The sequence below is a fragment of the Bos indicus x Bos taurus genome, chromosome 1 (genome assembly GCF_003369695.1).
Source record: "Bos indicus x Bos taurus breed Angus x Brahman F1 hybrid chromosome 1, Bos_hybrid_MaternalHap_v2.0, whole genome shotgun sequence".
In the NCBI taxonomy this organism is placed as follows: domain Eukaryota; kingdom Metazoa; phylum Chordata; class Mammalia; order Artiodactyla; family Bovidae; genus Bos; species Bos indicus x Bos taurus.
The window spans coordinates 128,435,715-128,458,774 of record NC_040076.1 but is presented as its reverse complement, the minus strand read 5'-3'; the positions used below and the strand labels follow the sequence as shown (position 1 = coordinate 128,458,774).

General features: G+C 44.6%; 1 protein-coding gene across 2 annotated transcripts in view; it reads left to right on the top strand.

Moving 5' to 3' along the window:
- The window catches only part of CLSTN2 (calsyntenin 2), a 725,154-nt gene that overhangs the window by 76,312 nt on the left and 625,782 nt on the right, over positions 1-23,060 (top strand). The window lies entirely within an intron of this gene.

The window sequence follows — 23,060 nt, the reverse complement described above, 5'->3', positions numbered from 1 at the left end:
CCTCAGCTGTATGCCTCCATTACCCCAGAGAGGTGACCGTGATTCTGAAGGTTGAGTTTATTAAACTTCCTTGTTTATTTTTTTTAAGTTTTTCAAATCACACATGATGCCTAACTGCAAACTGTTTGATTTTACTTGTATTGCACTTTATAAAAAGGCATCTTACTGGATATTGTCTTCTGGGACTTTTTTTTCTGGCCAACTTTAAGATGTTACTGTGTGTATCTATATTTCAGTTTGACATATACATACTTTATTTGTCCATTTTGCTGTTGATGGCCTTTGGGTGGGTGACTATCCAAATTTGCAAGATGATTCCAGATTGCTTTTCAAAATACTTGTATCATTTTATAACCCTACTGACAGTGTATAAAATAGCCACATTACACTGCATTTTCTTGAACATGGAATATTGACTACTTTCTTATTTTTCCATTGAACAAATGTAAAATGAAATCTCATGACCTTGATTTCCAATTTCTTGATTGCTGCTAAGGCCTAGCATTTCTTCATATGTTATTAGCTGTAAGTGTTTTTGCTTCTGTGAAAATGCCTGGTAATGTTTGTTGCTCATTCTCCTATTGAGTTGTTTGTGTTTTTTAAATTTTTTGTAGATACTTTTTATAATGACACTAGCCCTTTGTTGGTTGTCTATTCCACTGATACCTTCTCTGGGTTGTAATTTGTCCTTTTTCTTTCTTTGGGTTATCTTTTGATGAACAAAAGTTTTTCATTTTGATGAAGTCATATGTATAAATTTTTCTCTTATTGCTAGAACTTTCTTAATCTTGTTTAAGAAATCATTTTCTGTTCCCCAAATAGAAAGATAACTAAACACACACACATGCACAGTGTTGATTTTGTGAATGATGAGTTAGAGATCCAGTTTCAATTTTTACAAATAGAAAACTACATTTTCCAGCTCTGTTGACTGAATTATACCCTCCTTTCCCCTGTATGTTCATGCTGTCTCTTTTATACATTAAAATATTAAAGTTCCACGTATGTGAAGATCTCTTCCTGAGCCATCTGTTCTGGTTTATTGGTCATTTTTCTAGTCCTTTATCAATGCCCTTCTGTCTTAGTGATCACACCTCTATATTTAATCTCTGTAGTCTTTGTATGTGGTACATTCCTTCACTGTATCCTTTTGCAAGTGTGGTGGAGGCTGTGTTTTGTCTATTTCTCCTGAATATACATTTAGTCAGTTTGTCAAATCCCTTAAAAAAGTTTGCTATTGTTTTCAAATAGAGTTGCATCAAATTTATAGGCCATTTTGGAGAATACTGACATCTCCCTAATGATGAAAACGTCCTTTCCATGAATGTGGTATATGTCTCAAAGAAGGAGAAGCCTGGAGATAATAGTTTTCTCAGGATCCTGGAAGTACAGGGCACATGTTTAGACCACAATAACCCCTTATTTCTTCTTGCCAGTTAGAGGTATTTATGGTCTTATATTGAAAAAAAAAAAAAAAACACATTTATGGCCATCTGGTTTAAAGTTTTCTCTCCTGTTCCCAGGGAGATAGATTGTGAAAATTAAGATGAAACCCTGTCTATAGAGTGCCTGGTGCATTGTCTGGCCCAGGGTGCTATCTCAGTAATGGGAAGAGTATGCTGCCAGGAAATGGGGCTCCCTGCGCTTAAGAATCATGTGGACCTGGCTTTGCATCTTTGCACCTACCAGCTAAAAGACCTGGGTCAGGGACCTCATCAGACCTGACCTGGGTCAGGTCTCCTAGCATCAGTTTCCTTTATGGAAACTGGGGTAGTAGAGTTCATCACACAAGGCCCTGGGAAAGTTCTGTAAGGTGTGCAGTTCAGTGTTTGGCACTTGGCAAAGATGGGAGGTCAATAAAGAATGCTTCCCTTCCCTGAATTATGGTCAGACTAGTGGCCCAGATGGTAAAGAATCTGCCTGCAATTCAGCAGACCAGGGTTTGACCCCTGGGTTGGGAAGATCCCCTGGAGAAGGGAACGGCTACCCAACCCAGTATTCTTGCCTAGAGAATTCTATGGACAGAGGAGCCTGGTGGGCTGCAGTCCATGGGGTTGCAAGAATCAGACAAGACTGAGTGACTAACACTTTCACTTTCAGGACATTGACCATTCTCCTTCAGCTTCGGGAACTGCAGGGGCCCTTCCCATTAGGGTCCTGCCATCTGCCCTGCCCTGGTCCAGAGGGGTCTCAGAAGCTGGAAGCCCTATTTCCTCAACTGATGTTCTGATTTATATTCTAGTCACATACAGAGGTGACACCAGATCTAAATAGGTTTCTAGAAACCTTGAGGCTAAATTTCGAACGAAATTGCCTCTGATGGGAAGAGCAGGAGCTTCAGACTCAGCTTTCCTCTCCCCGCTGGACCTTGTGGTTTTGTGTTCTGAGGCCTCCAGTGGCCCCATTACTTGCCTGTCCCCATGGCCTCCCCTGCCTGGGGCAGACGTGCTGCTGTGCCTGCCCTTTGGAGAGGAGCTGTCTCCAGGCATCAGCCACCTGGGGCAGTCTCCATGGTGATGGCCTGAGGAGCCCTGATGTTTTCTGATCCTGACTCCTGGGCATGGGCAATACATCTGCACCCTGTACCTGCCCACCTCAGGCCCCAGGGCTGTTCCCCGAACTGTGCAGCTCTGTAAGGAGGAAGCTGAGTCTTGACTGGGGCCTCTGTGGTTATCAGCTTGCTCAGAGTAAAGCAGATGTTTTGGGCACCTGAAATGGACCTCAGATGTGCCTGCTGGGCAGGATGGGATGAGCTAAGATAGTATGTCTGATATATCCTGGTGAGCTCTGATGCTGTCGCTGACAACCCTTAACCAAATCAGAGATGGACACCTTTGTTATTTATTTCACTTTCATTAAATAGAGGAAAAAGTGCAACCAGAAAAGTAGATGTTTGCAACTTTCATTTTCAACTTACCATGAGAAGTCTATGGATGGAAGTTTAAAAATTCCAGATCTTCCCTTTGCTCTGAGCTCTCTGTTGTCACACAAAATGAAAGGTAACAGACAGCACATCTAATGAGAGTTGACAACGTGTTGATCACTGTGATGGGCACTTTATATAATCATCTCCTTAAAGCTTCACTGCAGTGCTGCAGAGGCAGTGATGGTTAACAACAGAACTGCATTGCAGAGAAGGGGCTGAGCCCCAGATGTTGCTGTTTGGATTCAATCAGCCCAAGTAGAGAAAGTTGCTAATATACAGTGACACTCATCAGATAGTACCCATCCCTTGGGCAGTATTGAAGTTTTGACACCTCGTTAGCTTGGGTGACCTTGAGGAAGCGATTTAGTGAGTACTTACCTTAGAAGGGGCTTCTCTGGTGGCTCAATTGGTAAAGAATCTTTAATGCAGAAGACCCAGGTTTGATCCCTGGGTCGGGAGGATACCCAGGAGAAGGAAATGACAACCCACTCAGTATTCTTGCCTGGGAAATCTCGTGGACACAGGAGCCTGATGGACTATGGTCTGTGGGGTCCCAAAAGAGTCGGACATGACTGAGTGACTAAACCACCTCAGGTGAGATCATATGGTATACCTTAGAAGACTGTTCTGATAAATAAATATAATGAATTAATGAAATTAGTAAACATATGAAATGTTAAGATAGTGCCTGGCACATAGTATACATTCATTTAACACAATGGCACCCCACTCCAGTACTCTTGCCTGGAAAATCCAATGGATGAAGGAGCCTGGTGGGCTGCAGTCCATGGGGTGGCTAAGAGTCGGACACGACTGAGCAACTTCACTTTCACTTTTCACTTTCATGCATTGGAGAAGGAAATGGCAACCCACTCCAGTGTTCTTGCCTAGAGAATCCCAGGGACGGGGGAGCCTGGTGGGCTACCGTCTATGGGGTCGCACAGAGTTGAACACGACTGCAGCGACTTAGCAGCAGCAGCATAAATTAAATAATATATAGTAAGTCATAATCATCAGTAATTAATACAACTGTGAATAATGTTACCAGATATTGAAATTGTTGTCTCATTTCATCTATGTCTCAAACCATAAAACAGGGGTTGACCCAATGGAGAGGATCAGATAAGAGACTTAACAGAGCGTCAGAGTCCAGATGAGTTTTGTTCCTTCTGGAGTCTATAGATGGCCCTGTTGCAGCTGTCTTCACTGGATAATAGCAGTGCAAAGCATCTCTAAGAGCCGAGCTGTTTTTGTGTGATCTCTGGGTCCTAGGAAGGAATGACACTTGCTCTGGTGGAGCAGCCTGGGCTTCTCATCTTGTTCTTCCCTGACCAGCATTCTCTCTTCTTTCTTCACTTTCCCATCCTGTGCTCTCTCATCATGCCTGGGAGATAGAAAAAGCTACTTCATGAGTCCTCATCCCTCTCTTTCCATCTTCCACTCTGACTGAGGTCTTATAAGCCTAAGAGTTCAGTATTAGGACCTTTATACCAGGTTTTTGCAGTTGTTGGCATGTTTCTTGATTCTGGGGCAGAGAAGGTTGGGAGAAGCACACAAATGAACACTTCAAACTATCCTCCTGACTCACTTAAAAAAGCATACAGGGACTTCCCAGGCAGTCGAGTGGTTAAGACTTCGCCTTTCATTGCATGAGGTGCAGGTTTGATCCCTCATTGGGGAACTAAGATCCCACATGCCTTGTGGCCAAAAATAAAAACATAAAACAGAAGCATTGTTGTAACAAGTTCAGTGAAGACTTTAAAAATGGTCCACATCAAAAAGAAATCTTAAAAAGCATACAGTATTGGCTTATTTGTTCCTGTTTTGTACACGCAGAAACTGAAGCTCAAAGGTGTTAGGTCACTTACTAAGCACACTATTCACTCATCCAGTAAGTGACCCAGTAAGTAACCTCAGAGGAAGATGAGGTTCAACCCCAGTCTCTTGAAGGTCAAAGCATAGTTCAACCTTAATTACGTGTGTGCTAGACCTGTTCGATGTTTCCCACATATTTTTCCCATGATTCTTTTTTCTCTCTGCATGTTAGTGTGACTGTCTACTCATCTTGTCTTCTGCCTGTGTCCAGTTTGCTGTTAAATACACTTGATGAATTCTTGATACATTGCATATTTTGGTTCTAAAATACATTTATATTTTTTTATTACACATTCCAATTTCGGTTGCAATTCTTCATTTTTTCATTCATTTTGTTCATCTTTTCTTCTATTTTTAACATTGTTAATCACAACTATTTTTAAAGTCCTTATCTGCTAACTCAGTATTGGGATAGTACATGGGTCTATTTCTGTGATCTGTCTTCCCTTGATTGTTGGTCAATTTTTCTTGCCTCTTCATATGTCCTGTAATTTTTTATTGTATGCTGGTCATTGAATGTAGAAAACTGTAGAAGCTCTAAAATTATTTTCTACCAGAGAGCACTTCCCTTTCTTTTTTAGGTAGATAAGGTGAGAAAATGATGACTTCAATCCAGTAAAACATATACATTCATATATAATGCATCAATCAGTGCTCAGTACCTCTTTGATGTTTCCATATTCAGGCAGTTTCCCTCATGGTAAAGATGAAGCTACAGTTTCTCTTGTGCCAAATAATCAAACAAGTACCTTCATTAATATGCAGTCTTCTTGTTTATTCAATAATTAAAGACAAAGAAAGAGATAGTCAATCAGTTGCAAGGTGGCTTTCTTAATGTAAGCAGATGACTGATTTTGACCTTGATTTCCATTTATGACAAGTGCCATCTGGAGAGCCCTCCAGGGGAAGGCAGACACTGATGGGGTGGGATGTGGGAGAAGTCAGTAGAAATTCACCTCTGGCCATCTGGATCCCAACAAGGAAACCTCATCTAGCAGTCAGTGTTTTGTTTTTTTTTTTTTTTTCCCTTGGAAATATTTTGGTTTTTTTAAATTTTATTTTATTTTTTAACTTTACAATATTGTATTGGTTTTGCCATATATCAACATGAATCCGCCACAGGTATACATGTGTTCCCCATCCTGAACCCTCTTCCCTCCTCCCTCCCCATGCCATCCCTCTGGGTCGTCCCAGTGCACCAGCCCCAAGCATCCAGTATCGTGCATCGAACCTGGACTGGCGACTCGTTTCATATATGATATTATACATGTTTCAATGCCATTCTTCCAGATCATCCTACCCTCTCCCTCTCCCACAGAGTCCAAAAGACTGTTCTATACATCAGTGTCTCTTTTGCTGTCTCGTATACAGGGTTATTGTCAGCATCTTTCTAAATTCCATATATATGCGTTAGTATACTGTATTGGTGTTTTTCTTTCTGGCTTACTTCACTGTGTATAATAGGCTCCAGTTTCATCCACCTCATTAGAACTGATTCAAATGTATTCTTTTTAATGGCTGAGTAATATTCCATTGTGTATATGTACCACTGCTTTCTTATCCATTCATCTGCTGATGGACATCTAGGTTGCTTCCATGTCCTAGCTATTATAAACAGTGCTGCGATGAACATTGGGGTACATGTCTCTTTCAATTCTGGTGTCCTCGGTGTGTATGCCTGGTAGTGGGATTGCTGGGTCATAAGGAAGTTCTGTTTCCAGTTTTTTAAGGAATCTGCACACTGTTCTCCATAGTGGCTGTACTAGTTTTCATTCCCACCAACAGTGTAAGAGGGTTCCCTTTTCTTCACACCCTCTCCAGCATTTATTGCTTGTAGACTTTTGGATCGCAGCCATTCTGACTGGTGTGAAATGGTACCTCATAGTGGTTTTGATTTGCATTTCTCTGATAATGAGTGATGTTGAGCATCTTTTCATGTGTTTGTTAGCCATCTGTATGTCTTCTTTGGAGAAATGTCTATTTAGTTCTTTGGCCCATTTTTTGATTGGGTCATTTATTTTTCTGGAATTGAGCCGTAGGAGTTGCTTGTATATTTTTGAGATTAGTTGTTTGTCAGTTGCTTCATTGGCTATTATTTTCTCCCATTCTGAAGGCTGTCTTTTCACCTTGCTTATAGTTTCCTTTGTTGTGCAGAAGCTTTTAAGTTGAATTAGGTCCCATTTGTTTATTTTTGCTTTTATTTCCAATACTCTGGGAGGTGGGTCATAGAGGATCCTGCTGTAATGTATGTCAGAGAGTGTTTTGCCTATGTTCTCCTCTAGGAGTTTTATAGTTTGTGGTCTTACATTTAGATCTTTAAACCATTTTGAGTTTATTTTTGTGTATGGTGTTAGAAAGTATTCTAGTTTCATTCTTTGACAAGTGGTTGACCAGTTTTCCCAGCACCACTTGTTAAAGAGATTGTCTTTAATCCATTGTATATTCTTGCCTCCTTTGTCAAAGATAAGGTGTCCATAGGTGCGTGGATTTATCTCTGGGCTTTCTATTTTGTTCCATAGATCTATTTTCTGTCTTTGTGCCAGTACCATACTGTCTTGATGACTGTGGCTTTGTAGTAGAGCCTGAAGTCAGGCAGGTTGATTCCTCCAGTTCCATTCTTCTTTCTCAAGATTGCTTTGGCTATTTGAGATTTTTTGTACTTCCATACAAATTGTGAAATTATTTGTTCTAGCTCTGTGAAGAATACCGTTGGTAGCTTGATAGGGATTGCATTGAATCTATAAATTGCTTTGGGTAGTATACTCATTTTCACTATATTGATTCTTCCAATCCATGAACATGGTATATTTCTCCATCTATTAGTGTCCTCTTTGATTTCTTTCACCAGTATTTTATAGTTTTCTATATATAGGTCTTTAGTTTCTTTAGGTAGATATATTCCTAAGTATTTTATTCTTTTCGTTGCAATGGTGAATGGAATTGTTTCCTTAATTTCTCTTTCTATTTTCTCATTATTAGTGTATAGGAATGCAAGGGATTTCTGTGTGTTGATTTTATATCCTGCAGCTTTACTATATTCATTGATTAGTTCTAGTAATTTTCTGGTGGAGTCTTTAGGGTTTTCTATGTAGAGGATCATGTCATCTGCAAACAGTGAGAGTTTTTCTTCTTCTTTTCCAATTTGAATTTCTTTTATTTCTTTTTCTTCTCTGATTGCTGTGGCCAAAACTTCCTATCACTGATGAACATAGATGCAAAAATCCTTAACAAAATTCTAGCAATCAGAGTCCAACAACACATTAAAAAGATCATACACCATGACCAAGTGGGCTTTATCCCAGGGATGCAAGGATTCTTCAATATCTGCAAATCAGTGTAATACACCACATTAACAAATTGAAAAATAAAAACCATATGATTATCTCAATAGATGTAGAGAAACCCTTTGACAAAATTTAACATCCATTTATGATAAAATCTCTCCAGAAAGCAGGAATAGCAGTCAGTGTTAAGAGCCACTCATAGAGGCAGCAGGAAGGGTGAAGCTTTAGAATTATTTGGGAGGTCTTTCTCTAGAGTCTTTCTCTAAGGTTGGGGCCCTCTCAGGGACCAAGTTTCTTGCCTTCATGCCCTTCCAGTAATTCACTAGCAAGATGAAGCTCTTCATCTGGGAATGAGCACTTCAGGAAGATGTCCAAACTGCAAAAAAGAAAAAAAAAAAAAAAAAAGAAATTTTTTAGGCAGGAGGAACTGGTTTGACTGGTTTGTAGCCTCTCCAGCTAATACAAGTAAAACACAGTGTGATGGGCTTCTTGTAATAATTTGGTTATGAAGTGAAAAGAAGAAGTGAAAGTATTAGTCACTTAGTCATGTCTGACTCTTTGCAACCCCATGAACTGTAGTCTGCCAGACTCCTCTGTCCATAGAATTCTCCAGGCAAGAATACCGAAGTGGGTAGCCCTTTCCTTCACCAGGGGATCTTCTCAACCCAGGAATCGAACCTGGGGTTTCTTGCATTGAAGGCAGAGTCTTTACTATCTGAGCCACCAGGGAAGCTGACCTTTGGTCAATTCACGAAAGACCCATTTGATTTATTTGTGGGGACTCCATAGTTTCTTTTTGGGTGCTGAGCAAAGTATTGAAATCCAAAACTCTTCTCCATCCCAGAGCAGACACTGTTGTTCAATCTCCACAACTTGGCCATCTAACATGCCCCTTCTCTTGGCACACTGGAACCAAAGGTTGTGATTCATAAATGAGTATGACTACATCAGGCAGCCCCCACATCCTAAGGGCATTGGAGAAGGCTGTGGAAGAGAGAATGATAACCAGTAGCCAGCCCTGGGTATTACTACAACTGGGAAAGGTGGCCCCAAGAACCCAAGAGTAGGGGAGCTAAACCCTACAGCCATTGGCCTGGGGATGGCGGTAGCTCTGGGTAGAATAGTCCTGAGCAGGACAGTGCCCCATAATTCCATGGCTATCACTGTGACCACCAATACCCTCATGTCAGACAGGGTCTTGGTCTTAAACTACATGCGTGGGCTGGTTTTTGTCCCCCTCCTCAGTCCAGATCCTCCCAGCGTGTGCTGTGATTATTGGTTCCCCTCTTCACAGTGTTTCCTATCTGTTCTCTAACTTCTCTCCCTGTCTTTGGTGTTAGTCCAGCCTCTGGCTACATATTCTCTGGGTCCCCAGGTAGTCCTGCCAGGCTCCTGACCTCCTCTCACCCTTTGCCCATCAGGATTCATGCACAGAGCCCCCCATCTGCTCTTTTTTGTGTCTCCTTTCCACCCCAGTAAACCTTTGAACTGACAGCCTAATACGTGCTTATCCTACACTGTGTGCTGTGTAAGTAAAACAAGATGCTGAAATTCTAAAATTCAAAATGCTGCCGCAGAGCTACATTCTACCTGAGGAGACACAAATTTCTCAGTTCTTGAAAAGATGGGGCTTCAGTTATTTATTTATTATTTATATAGAATTTTTAAAAAGTGTTATTATTGGGGTATAAGTGCTTTACAGTGCTGTGTTAGTTTCTAATGCACAGCACCATGTATCAGATATATGTATACATATATTCCCTCCCTCTGATTCTCTCCCCCATCCCACCCCTCTAGGTCATCACGAAGCTCTGAGCTGAGCTCCCTGTGCTATACAGCAGCTTTCCACCAGCTCTCTATTTTACAATATGGGGAAGCCAGTAGCTTAGTGGCTCAGTAGCAAAGAATCTGCCTGCCAATGCAAGAGTTGTGGGTTGTATTCCTGAGTTGGGAAGATGCCCTGGAGGAGGAAATGGCAACCCACTCCGGTATTCTTGCCTGGGAAATCCCACGGACAGAGGAGCTTGGTGGGCTATAGTTCATGGGGTCACAGAGAGTCAGACATGACTTAGTGACTAAACAACAACAAGGTGTATGTTTATCAATTCTACTCTTCCAATTCGTCCCGCCCCCCCCTTCCCTGCCTGTGTCCACGTGTCCATTCTGTATATCTGTGACTCTATTTCTGCCCTGCAAATAGGTTCATCTATACCATTTTCTAGATTTCATCAGTTCAGTTCAGTTTAGTCGCTCAGTCATGTCCGACTCTTTGCGACCCCATGAATCGCAGCACGCCAGGCTTCCTTGTCCATCACCAACTCCCGGAGTCCACTCAAACTCACGTCCATTGAGTCGGTGATGCCATCCAGCCATCTCATCCTCTGTCATCCCCTTTCCCTCTTGCCCCCAAATCCCTCCCAGCATCAGAATCTTTTCCAATGAGTCGACTCGTCGCATGAGGTGGCCAAAGTACTGGAGTTTCCACTTTAGCTTCATTCCTTCCAAAGCACACCCAGGACTAGATTTCATACATATGCATTAATATGAGAAATTTGTTTTTCTCTTTCTGATTTACTTCACTTTATATGACAAACTTTAGGTCCATCCACATCACTCCAGATGACCCAATTTTGTTCTTTTTATGGCTGAGTAATATTACATTGTGTGTAAGTACCATATCTTATTTATCCATTCATCTGTTCTTAGACATTTAGGTTGCCTCCATGTCCTAGCTATTGTAAATAGTGCTACAATGAACATTGGGGTTGTTGTTTAGTCTCTAAGTCATGTCCAACTCTTTTGCCACTCTATGAACTATATCCTGCCAGGCTCCTCTGTCCATGGGATTTCCCAGGCAAGACTACTGAGATGGGTTGCCATTTCCTTCTCCAGGGTATCTTCCCCATCCAGGGATTGAAACCATGTCTCCTGCTTGGCAGGTGGATTCTTAACCACTGAGCCACCAGGGAGTGAACATTGGGGTACATATGTCTTTTTGAATTACAGTTTTCTCAGGGTTTATGGAGCTATATTTAATTATGTGCTAAATGGTGTGGTGCTGATAAGTGCTGGAGAAAATCTGATGAGGGAAAATTAAATATAGTTTGAAATGGGAGAAGTAGATCTTGATCTGACAGGTGTGTCTTCCCTGAGTGTTGGTCTTTGACCAATGTCATCTCCAACTGGCAAGGTGGCTGGCAAACAGCTATAGTAAAAGAAATGACATGATAAACAGAGTTGTAGGTGTGCCAACTGACACATACCAGCATGGTGATCACTCACAGCCTCTGTTGTTGACAGCTTCGTTGGAGCAATATTGTATATTTGATTTAGCCTGGAGTTAACAATATCTAAGTTCATTCAAGCTACTGCTACTAACATTAGCAAAATGATGGTTCAGGAGCCAGAGTTGATATTCAGTATAACAGACACATTCTCAGAAAAGTGGCTCCCAGTGCAATCCCTGTGGAGCTTTCACGGTTTCTCAGTAGGGTTTCCATGGATCCCTGGGTCTTAATGAGGATGTGGTATTCATGAGCAGATAAAGAAGGCTGACCGATGGCTTTAAATCAAATCAGACATTTTTCTTGTGAGATATTTTGTTTTCTTCTTTCTGAAAAATTTAAATTGCAAGAAAAAAACTCTTGGCCACAGATTTTATAATAATCTTTGTCCCACAAATCTAAAATAATCTTATGAAAAATCCAAAACCTGGTTTCTTAAAAATCTATCAGGCTTTCTTCAGTATGTGGATCCTCTAGCTGGGAAGACCTTCCTTGGTTCCTGTGCAAATGTCCATGGAAGAAGTTGTTCTCCAAGTCTCTGGAGCCTTAGCACATATCATACTGCTGCTGCTGCTTAGTCGCTCAGTTGTGTCTGATTCTTTGCAACCCCATGGACCGCAACCTGCCAGGTTCCTCTGTCCATGGGATTTCCCAGGCAAGAATCTAGAGTGGGTTGCCATTTCCCTCTCCAGGGGATCTTCCTGACCTGGGGATCTAACCCACGTCTCCTGCTTGGCTGGTGAATTCCTTACCACTGAGCCACCTGGGAAGCCTGCAGGCAGCAGGGGATCCATTTACATCTCTCTGGCTGGCTGTAGAGCACCTCACCATGTCTGCTGCATGCCATTTCTCCCCTGAATAAGATACACAGTAGGCTGATGTTTTCTAATCAAGCACGGTCCACTTGATTGCCTCTTGAATTTATAGCTTTACTACCTCTTCCCAGGTGTGTGACATTTTCTATTCTGTGAACATTTTGTGCCTCAGTTTCCCCATTTGTCACATGGGAATAATAGGAGTATTGTGAGGCTGATAAGCACTGATAGGAGTATTGTGAGGATTGTATTTACTTTTTAAGCACAGTGTCTGGTTAGGAATGATAATAAATAGTAGCCATATCTGGAGAAGGAAATGAGCCCACTCCAGTACTCTTGCCTGGAAAATCCCATGGACGGAGGAGCCTGGTAGGCTGCAGTCCATGGGGTCGCGAAGAGTTGGACATGACTGAGTGACTTCACTTTCACTTTTCACTTTCATGCATTGGAGAAGGAAATGGCAACCCCACTCCAGTGTTCTTGCCTGGAGAATCCCAGGGATGGGGGAAGCTGGTGGGCTGCTGTCTATGGGGTCGCACAGAGTCGGACATGACTGAAACGACTTAGTAGCAGCAGCAGCAGCAGCAGTAGATATATCATAAGAACTAGGGTGAGATGAATAAAGGACCATCTGAGGTGTAAAACTTATGGAGACACACACACACACACACTAAACCTTGGAAATAAAGCTTAATACTATTTCAATGCTACATTTTAGAAAATCAAAATTAATGCTAAAATTCAGGATTTAAAATGTCAAATGTTTAAATAGATATAAGATTGGTGTTACTGATTATTTCCTTTTGACTCCAGTACAGCTGGGCATGGCACTGGTATGTAATTATACATCTATATATCTATGCCTGTTACTGCCCTTCTTTCCTGTTTGGCCCACCATGAAGCCTCTCTTCCTCCATCATCCACTAGGGGATCTGAAAGTGAAATAGAATGGGGTGGAGGGATTGTTCATCTTGCAGGATGGTTCCCCCAAGCCATTGGGCTTGCTGAAGAAATAGCATTCAGAAAAGCATAGGTGTGTCTAGGAGGATGCAGGGCTGAGCTGGGACTGGATAGTTCAAAGTGTAAGCCCTGGCCAGGGTGCGGGGTGGAAACAAGACACAAGGAAGCAGGAGAGGTAGGTGTTCTGGCAGCTCGTGTGGTTAGCACAGCATGAGTGGTACCCAGAGGGCCGCTGGCCCTGGCTGCCCTCTCAGGGAGTAGCCTTTTCCCTCCTGCATCCCATCCCATCCCATCTTCTTTTTGAGTTTATGGTAATCCAAGTAGAGGCATATGGAGTCCCATCGTATATGAATTTAATTCCTTCATTTATTCATGCTTCCAGCAATTTTGAAAAAGCAGAGAAAGAGATCAGTTGAGTTAGTGCTGGGGATTCCACCATTCCACTCCAAGCAGGTGGGCTACAGAGTGAGCAGATCCAGGGGCAGTAGGAGGCTCAGGCTAGCCTAGGTTCCCAAGTACCCACCATGGTGTGAGAACCTTGCAGACCCTTGTGTCCTTGTGTTTGTGTACCTGTGTGTGTATATGGGAGGCTGTACACTGTGGTAACTCTCAGTGAACTGGTAACCACTCCCTTTGGCTTCAGTGCAAGAACCAGTGACCTTGCCCAGTAGTGGAGGAAGGATGCTGGCTGGTTCTGTGTGCCGTCTGGACAGGTTAAGGCATTTCCTGTTAATCCAGCTTCTGGTTCATTTCCTCATGCTTCCCTAAATTATCCTACCACTCTCCTAGATCTTCTTTCACCCTCGGCACACGAGGAATCACACACAGAACCTTACCTGCCTGACCATCCATGAGTTTCATAGCATATTCTGTGTGCTTAGAACCTAGCACTGGGGGAGATGCGAGTTTTGTTGTAAGCATTCATCTACTCATTTACCTGCCTGTAGTTACTGGGTGAAGACTCTTGGTCAGAGACTATGTCAGCTTCGAGGATTCCAAGCCTAGTGGGATACTATCTGACCTTTAGGAGCTCATGTTTCAGTGGAGAATGACCACATGTAAATGGCTGCTTCCGGCATAGGGCAGGTAGTGTTGGAGGCATGGTTCTGTGGAGTGATTGGCCCTTCTTCTTTCCCAGGTACATGTGTTTGTCCCATGAGTGTCCCATGCTTCTTTAAGGGAGCAGTTATGAGCCATCCAGCTATCCCAAGAGCTACAACCTTGTCTTGGCAGTGGCAAATTTATCATGCCCCTGGCATCCTTTTTCCTTCAGCTGGTGTTCCAAGGCTCAGCTCACTTCCCGCTCCTGCAGTGTACATCTCATGACATTTTCAGCCTCCTGTGAGCTCCTTTCATGCTTTTCTGAGTGAGGAGGTGCAGCCTGGTGGGTGAGGCACCCTGAGAAGTTTGTGGGACCTGGAAGGCCATCTAATATATAGATAGCTGTTCTTATAACTTATAGGGGTCCCCAGGGCTCAGGGGCTTCCCTGGTGGGTCAGACAGTAAAGAATCCACCTGCAATGCAGGATACCTGGGTTCGATCCCTGGGTTGGGAAGATCCCCTGGAGAAGGGCATGGCTACCCACTCCAGTATTCTCGCCTGGAGAATCCCCATGGACAGAGGAGCCAGGTGGGCTGCAGTCCATGAGATCACAAAGAATCAAATACGACTGAGTGGCGAAGCACAGCACAGGGTTCTGGGCTGAATTTGGCAGGCTGTCCATAGCACTTGCTGTCGGCTTTCTTCAAATCTGCCAGGATCAGAGCCAGTGCTTTGCCTCCATCAGGACCCCCAGAGTTTCAAAGTTAACAGAATTTTCCAATGATATGAACAAGCAGTGGATTACAGTTTGGCTGCAAAAGACATCAGTGGGTAGTGTTAATTGCCTAGCCGTGCTGTTAGTGATGGTGACAGTGGAGCTAGCTGGCCGTGATTCTGCCCAGGCACTGGCTTGGTTGTCTAAGGCCATATTCTGTGTTCTCCTGAAACCTCTGGGAGAAACATGGATGATGCAATCAGTCACCCCAGAAATTGATTCAAATGACATTTGTTTGCAGATTTGCCCAAATATTTAATTGTTTGGCATACATAAACTTTTTTTTTAAATGACTTTGTTGGCATTGTACAAATACAAGCCTGTTACTTCATTTTTGCATCAATGTAAATATTTTCCTTTACCAATATTTAACTAATGTGCTGTGTTACAGATAGCTGAACAAATATGAAATATATCATGGACTTCTGCTAAACAAATTCTAGCTGTGACATTGAAGAAAGGTTCATTTCTCTCCAATGTTTAGAGGAGGAATATGTTCTTATCTATTATGCTTATCCAGCCACACTGTTTTCTCTTCTGTCTTAAGGTTCTGTTTCCTAATTATCCATCTCGATCTTAAAACTGACCTTGTTGAGTCATTGCTTGCTTTGGAAAGATTTCTTTTTATTCCTTTTTATAGTGTACGTAATTCATGTGCACAGTACAAAAAAAAGTTAGTTCAGATAAACAGATCTAAAAAACAATTTAAAATCATCAATAATCCCATCACCCAGAAATAATGACTGCAAACATCTTGTTTGGTGTTAATCTGTTCAGAGGTATTTATTTGCCATTTGCTCAGTAAATATTTATTGAATTCCTATTTTGTACTCAATACACGTGAAATCATCCTCTCTATATATTTTTGAGGCCCACTTATTTCTCCTAAGCATGTACATCTTCTCAAGTCAATAAATGTGTGTTTACAGCATCTTTTAAAATATTTTTCAAGTCTAAGTGCATATCGATACATTCTGTTATTTTAAAATTTCAGTTATTGTAAGTTTCTATTGTTATAAACATTGCTGCCACAAAGATTCATGTCATTATTTCTTGGAACACTTATCTGATTATTTTGGAAAGATTTTCATATTTGTATTTACATCCAAATTATAAAAGAAGGTGTAGAATCTGCCCTGCTCCCCCCACATCCCCACACACAAATCGGCCAGTATGCTTGAATCCCTGGTAGTGAAGTTGCTATCTCAGCAATGTAGTCTCACTTGTGCTGCTGTACCTGCCCAGACTCAGCTTCCTGAGGTTTGCATTTGATCATCCTTCAGTTTCTATTTAAATGTGACATTCTCAGAAAATCTTTGCTGACTCCCCATTAGGTTGCTGCTGCTGCTAAGTCACTTCAGTCATGTCCGACTCTGTGCGACCCCATAGACGGCAGCCCACCAGGCTCCCCCGTCCCTGGGATTCTCCAGGCAAGAACACTGGAGTGGGTTGCCATTTCCTTCTCCACCTCATTAGGTTAGTTCTGTATTATTATTGCAACCACCCCCAGCCCTTCCAGAGTTCTGTACTTCTGTCCTATTAAGATCCCTGAAGACAGGGATCCTGTTGTCGGGCTGTCTTTCTAACCAATTAGTATGGCGCTTGGTTGGATTCAAGTATTTGTTGGATGAGTGAAAGTACCTCTCTGTGCTTGTCTTATGTTTTTCTTTGATTTTCACTTCCATCTTTCAGGAGATTTCTGCGCTCTGCCCCCAGTTAGGAGGCCTTGTTCTTCTTCTTTGTGTTGGTGTAGAGACTTTTTCTAAGATGAGAAGATACTGGTTCACATGCATGACAATTCTAGCGGTGGGATGGGCTTCAGGTATGGCTGGATTTTTGTGCTCCATGATGGTTCCCAGAGACTAATCTTCCCATTTCCAGGCCTGTAACCTGGCCTCATTCTCTGGCAGGTATTCTGGGGAGGGCGGTGACTCTCAGTTGCTCTATTGCTCTTTCCTGAGAAGTCCATCAAACATGGGTGGAGGATTCTGAGTGGCCTGACTAGGGTCCCAAGCCCTTCCCTGAACTCTCTGTTGGGCCCAAGGAGGTGAGATCCTGTGAGCTTGGGGTCCCATTGGGAAATGGAAGGAAAGTCAGGATGATAAAGTTGCCCATTATTGCTGTCCACTCCACTGCACTCTAAGATATCTTGGTCCTCAGCATGTCTGACTTCTTAGGACCTCGCTTTGTGGCTATGGTTGAAACTATTCATGCAGAACATTAGAAAAATAGTGCTGGTTTGATTGCTGTGGAAACCTGATGAAATAGTGGATATGGATATATGGATATGGAAAGTGGATATGAAAGCACTTCAGTGTTTATAAAACAATTTGAAAAAGGAAGGGGCTCTAAAAACACTGTTGATTTGGACATCCCTTTGGCTTTGCCCCAGAGGTGCAGCTGGGTGGCCTGTGTGTCCCAGAGGTGTCCCCTGGGGGAGGGATCTGCGCTCAGAGAACCTGGTCCCTTTCCTGTCTCCCCACAGTTAGAGCCTGAGCTCTAGCCCAGGCATCCTCAGACCCTCTTGGGCAGAGTCAGGGACCCTGTCTGGGCTGGAGCCCTGGCACTGCTAATAGGGCAGCAGGTTAGAGTGCAACATGTCCAGGGATCAGTTGTCCCCTGATTGGTGGGATGGCTGTATTAGAGTTAGGTCTGTTACAGCTACTCTGCTGGCATTTTAGTGGGTGTCTGGTGTCAGGAAGGGGGGTCCCAGCAGAGCTGAAGAGCTGGTGATAGAGCACGAGGAAAGGGCCATCCTCCACTCCCAGATGTGCCTCCCTGCACCCTTGACCTGCAGACCACCTGTTCCTCCAACTCCATTTCACTTTTCCTCAGACTGTGGATCTGCCCATTACTTGCTATGTGACTTCAGACCCACTGCTGAATCTCTCTGAACCTTGGAATCCATCCTCTGTGAAGCCATCCCAATGGTGCACTTTAAAATGAGATAGAACGTGGATGCCACCTGGCTCCAGGCTTAGCATAGACTGTATGTTTGCTTATCACTCATGAGCTCCCTGGCTTGGTCCTTCCGATGACTCCCACAGGACTGTTTGGCTGCAGATAGTGTGCCAGAATGTAACCCTGGTCCTTCCTGAACCACTGGGGGCCCTTTCTCTGGCCACCGCCACCCTCACACCAGGGTTTCACAGAGTCCCTCCAGGAGGGGTGAGTGTCTAGGGAAGTGGGATCTAAGGGCTCAGGTGGCCAGGGCAGTGGGGGTGGCCTGAGAGGGGACTATGAGGGAGAGGACTCCAGATCTGGGATGCAGAACCATCCTGGTCAAGAGAGTGAGGCCAAAAACGCCTCTGGGGGAGCTGAGGGGCATTGCTGTCCATCAGTGGAGGAAATCCGAGGTGCTGCTTTGGCTGGGGGTGTGCAGGAAGCGGCAGATGGAACCACAATGGGAGATGTGACGATGCTCAGCCCAGCAGAAGATGTGCCAGGGCACCTAGCCCATCACATTGCTTCTGTGTACCATCTGCACTAAGGATGCCACGGCCTCAGTGTTCTCATAGTACAGAGCCTGTCCAGAATGGGTGCTCAGAAAGCAAGTGCTTACAGAAACAATGATGAGAGATAGGAGGGAGGAAGGGAAAGAAACAAGGGAGAGAACAACTGAATGAGAAGGTCTGCTGAGAGCAAGGGCGTGGGGTCAGAGGGAGAAGAGGTAAGAGCAAACCAAGTGCATCAATAAAACAAAGAAGGCTGAGCTCCAAAGAATTGATGCTTTTGAACTGTGGTGCTGGAGAAGATTCTTGAGAGTCCCTTGGACAGCACAGAGATCAAAGCAGTCTGTCCTAAAGGAAATCAGGTCTGAATATTCATTGGAAGGACTGATGCTGAAGCTCCAATACTTTGGCCACCTGATGCAAAGAGTCGACTCATTAGAAAAGACCCTGATGCTGGGAAAAGATTGAACGCAGGAGGAGAAGGGGATGGCAGAGGACGAGATGGTTGAATGGCATGGACATGAATTTGAGCAAGCTCTCGGGGATGGTGATAGACAGAGAAGCCTGGTGTGCTGCAGTCCATGGGGTCACAAAGAGTCGGACATGACTGAGCAACTGAACAACAAAAGGATGCATCAGAAAACACAATGCATACTTCTTTTTCTCTTTCAGGACAAGCTATCTGAGGCAGGCTGTCCAGAGCTTGAGGGACCACTCAGCCATGCCACTGAAGTCCCTGGTGTTCTCTTTCTCTCTTCAACTGCTGATCGTATACTTGCTGTCCCTGGGGCCTCAAGGCTGCTGCCTCGGCTCCAGATACTCATCAGGGTTGGGGGGATGTAGAGGGAAGGGGAAGCTGAAAGAAGGGGTAACTAGCTGCATTGGTCCATATTTTCAGGAAAGTAAAAACTTTTTCAGACACCCAAGCAGACATCTGTTTCTAACTCACTGGATGGAACTGTGTCTCCTGACAATCTCCGGCTGCAAGAAAGGCAAGTCACTAGCTTTTGCTGCCTCTGTGATGAGACAGTTGAGTTAGAAGGGTTGGCAAAAGTGTGGGGTGAGTGACAGCCAGTGCCCGTGATCCCACGCACTTACCCTGGATGACTGAGTGGCTGCAGGCTGAATTAATCCAGTGAAGGAGGTTAGGAGGCAAGAGGCACTTCAGAGGGAAACTGATGAGCCTGAAATTCCAAAGTGCATCTCTACAGAAGCAAAGCTGGCCCTGGAAATGCAGCCTGGAGGTGGGGCTGGGCATAGAGTCTTGGAGGTGGCCATAGAATGGCCATAGAATCTTGGAGGTGGGCATAGAGTCTTGGAGGTGGCACAACCATTGGTGAACACAGAAAGATTGCTGTCCTAATCAAGGTGGCAGGAGGGTGACAAACCGGGGTTATCAGGGCAGGAGTCAAGTGGATGGATGGTTCAGGCATGGCTGTGGGAGGGGAGCCGTGTCAGGAGAGCATCACTGGGAAGTGTGGCGGGCCCTGAGTCAGGAGGCAAGCCATGTCACTTCAGGCAGCCTCCTTGGAGTTGATGAATCTAATTCTGGGTGAGGGAAAACAGTTGAAGGGGCTCTGGCCTTGGGGCTGAGGCTAGAGTCTGCAGGCTGTGCTGTCCATGGACCTGGCCTACGGGAGGTGCTGAGGTGGTGGGAAAAGGCAGCTGAGCTCTGATGGCTTTGAGTGAGAGACCTAGATGCTTCACCCAGCTCTGTGTTTGGGCTCACAAGGATCTGGAGGGTATCACTGAGTGTGGGGATGGAAAGAAGTGCATGGAAATGGGTGGGTGATATGGAAATAAGGGCTTTGGGTGCCAACTATTGAAATGTCTTCTTTTCCCGAGGCTTTTGCAACCCAAATATATATAAACTGCCTATATGAACACACTGCGGCATGTGACAGACAATCTGATGCTTGGGTCTAAAGTTTTAATTTAAGAAAATTTAATTGCAAAACACTAAAAATAATCAGAAACATAAATAGCAGAGCAGGCCTGTCATCATCACCAAACTCAAAATCGTGAACTAGAAAGAGTATGAGGTACTGTAGAAAATGGACCAGTTGGAAAAATAAGCTGAGTCTCCCAGATGTCCCCAACCTGTGCCAGGGGGTCAGGGGGTCGGGGCAGGGTCCACGTGTGCTTGAATCACTACAGCCTCCTTCCAGATGCCTGGCTAGAGCTCAACCCTGGGCTTCATCGCCCTCCTCAAGTATTCCTTGATGCTCCTGTGATGCAGATGTTTATACCAGCCAGTGCCCATCACCCCTTGCTCCCTCCACCATCATCCAGGACCAGCCAGTGCTCTGCCTTTTTGCTGAGTGGGTAGCTGCTTCCTTCTATCTGCTGTTATATGCCTGGTGGCCTTTCCCTCCCCCACAGCTGAGAGAACCTTGGGTGCCCTTCTAAATCATCCAGATGTTATCAGGATTGGGCTCCGACCAGGGCAGGATTGTGGGGGGTGGGAGAGTCGGGGGCAGGGGTGGCAGTGAGACTTGTAAATTGCCCCAAGAAGGGGAGGGACCTATGCAGGTGGGAGGCGGAAGGTCCACTGGGGATCCAGGGCTTAGGGAGGTAGCCTTGGGGGTCTGCAATGGCAGGGAGGACGTGGTTTTAAGTAGGGGTTCAGGATGGTCTCAGTGAGAAGCTGGCATTGAGCAAGAACATGAAGCAGGTAAGGGAGGGAGGGAGCTACATGGGTGTGGGAGAAGAGCATCGGGCTGTATAAAGGCCACAGTAGGACATGTGCCTGGCATGTGTCTGAGGGACAGTAAGGAGGCTACTGGGACTAGAGGAGAGTGAAAGATGGGGGAAGAGAGGAAATGAAAGAGGTCTGATGGGGATGGAGGGTGGGCTTCTGCAGGGCTGTGCAGTCATTGTGTAGGGACTTTGCATTTCCCTCTGAGTGAGATGAAGGTCATTGCAGGAGTTTGAATAGAGGAATGACATGACCTGACTTAGATAACAAATGAGTACTTGGGCTGCTGCTAAGTCACTTCAGTCATGTCTGACTGTGTGATCGCATAGACGGCAGCCCACCAGGCTCCCCCGTCCCTGGGATTCTCCAGGCAAGAACACTGGAGTGGGTCACCATTTCCTTCTCCAATGCATGAAAGTGAAAAGTGAAAGTGAAGTCGCTCAGTCGTGTATGAGTCTTTGTGACCCCAGGGACTGCAGCCCACCAAATCATGAAGGATCCACTTCCAAGCTAACAGATTTACCTGCCACAGTCTCATAGATGTTGGCAGATACAAGCCTCCCGATCAGAGATAAAGGGTTTTATTACTCACAGGATAGCAGGCAGCATGGCTCCTGCCTCTTGTTCGCTCCCTGAGTTGTACCGGGGCCATTCGGTAGATGCTGTGCACACAGTAGGTCTGCATCACAGCCGAGGAATCCCACGTTTAGGAACCCATAGTCTTATGAGGGGTTGTTGGGCAAAGTAGCCCCAAGTTTGTCCTGGAGTGAGACAGCATCTTTATTACCTTGTTCAGACGACAGTCTGCCCTCTGTCTAGGGAGGAGGTACTGTCTCTCTCCTCTGAAGTCTGTTTCTATAACCATCCTTGAAAAGATAGTCCAGGACAAACTGTCACAGAACACATGGAATTAGCATGAAGAACTACCACCTTCCCCCGCTGTCTGGTGACAGTAAACTAAGAGGTGGGAAAGCCGGAGGACCCAGCAAGAGGATGTTACTTGGAAAAAGATGATGGTGTTTGGACAGGGTCATAGCAGTGCAGGTTGTGAGAAATAGAAGCCAGATTCCAGGTATATAGTGCAGGTAAAGTCACAGGATTTCTTCACAGGTCTGATGAGGTCTGTGAGAGAAGAAAGAGATGAGGAGGACTCCAAGGTTTGGGGGTGGAGCAGTGGAAGGATGAAACTTTTATCAACCCAGCGGGAACATGGTGGGAGGAACCTGGTGGGAGGACCAGAAGTTCTGGTCATGTTGTGTGTGATTTGCCTATCTGGTCCCATCACTTCGTGGGAAATAGATGGGGAAACAGTGGAAACAGTGACAGACTTTATTTTTGGGGGCTCCAAAATCACTGCAGATGGTGATTGCAGCCATGAAATTAAAAGACGTTTACTCCTTGGAAGAAAAGTTATGACCAACCTAGACAGCATATTAAAAAGCAGAGACATTACTTTGCCAACAAAGGTCCGTCTAGTCAAGGCTATGGTTTTTCCAGTGGTCATGTATGGATGTGAGATTTGGACTGTGAAGAAAGCTGAGTGCCAAAGAATTGATGCTTTTGAACTGTGGTGTTGGAGAAGACTCTTGAGAGTCCCTTGGACTGCAAGGAGATCCAACCAGTCCATCCTAAAGGAGACCAGTCCTGGGTGTTCACTGGAAGGACTGAGGCTGAAACTCCAACACTTTGGCCACCTCATGCGAAGAGTTGACTCATTGGAAAAGACCCTGATGTTGGGAGGGATTGGGAGCAGGAGGAGAAGGGGACGACAGAGGATGAGATGGCTGGATGGCATCACTGACTCGATGCACATGAGTTTGGGTGAACTCCAGGAGTTGGTGATGGACAGGGAGGCCTGGCGTGCTGCAATTCATGGGGTTGCAAAGAACTGGACATGATTGAGTGACTGAACAGAACTGAACTGAAACAGCTCAGAGAGCAAGACTATA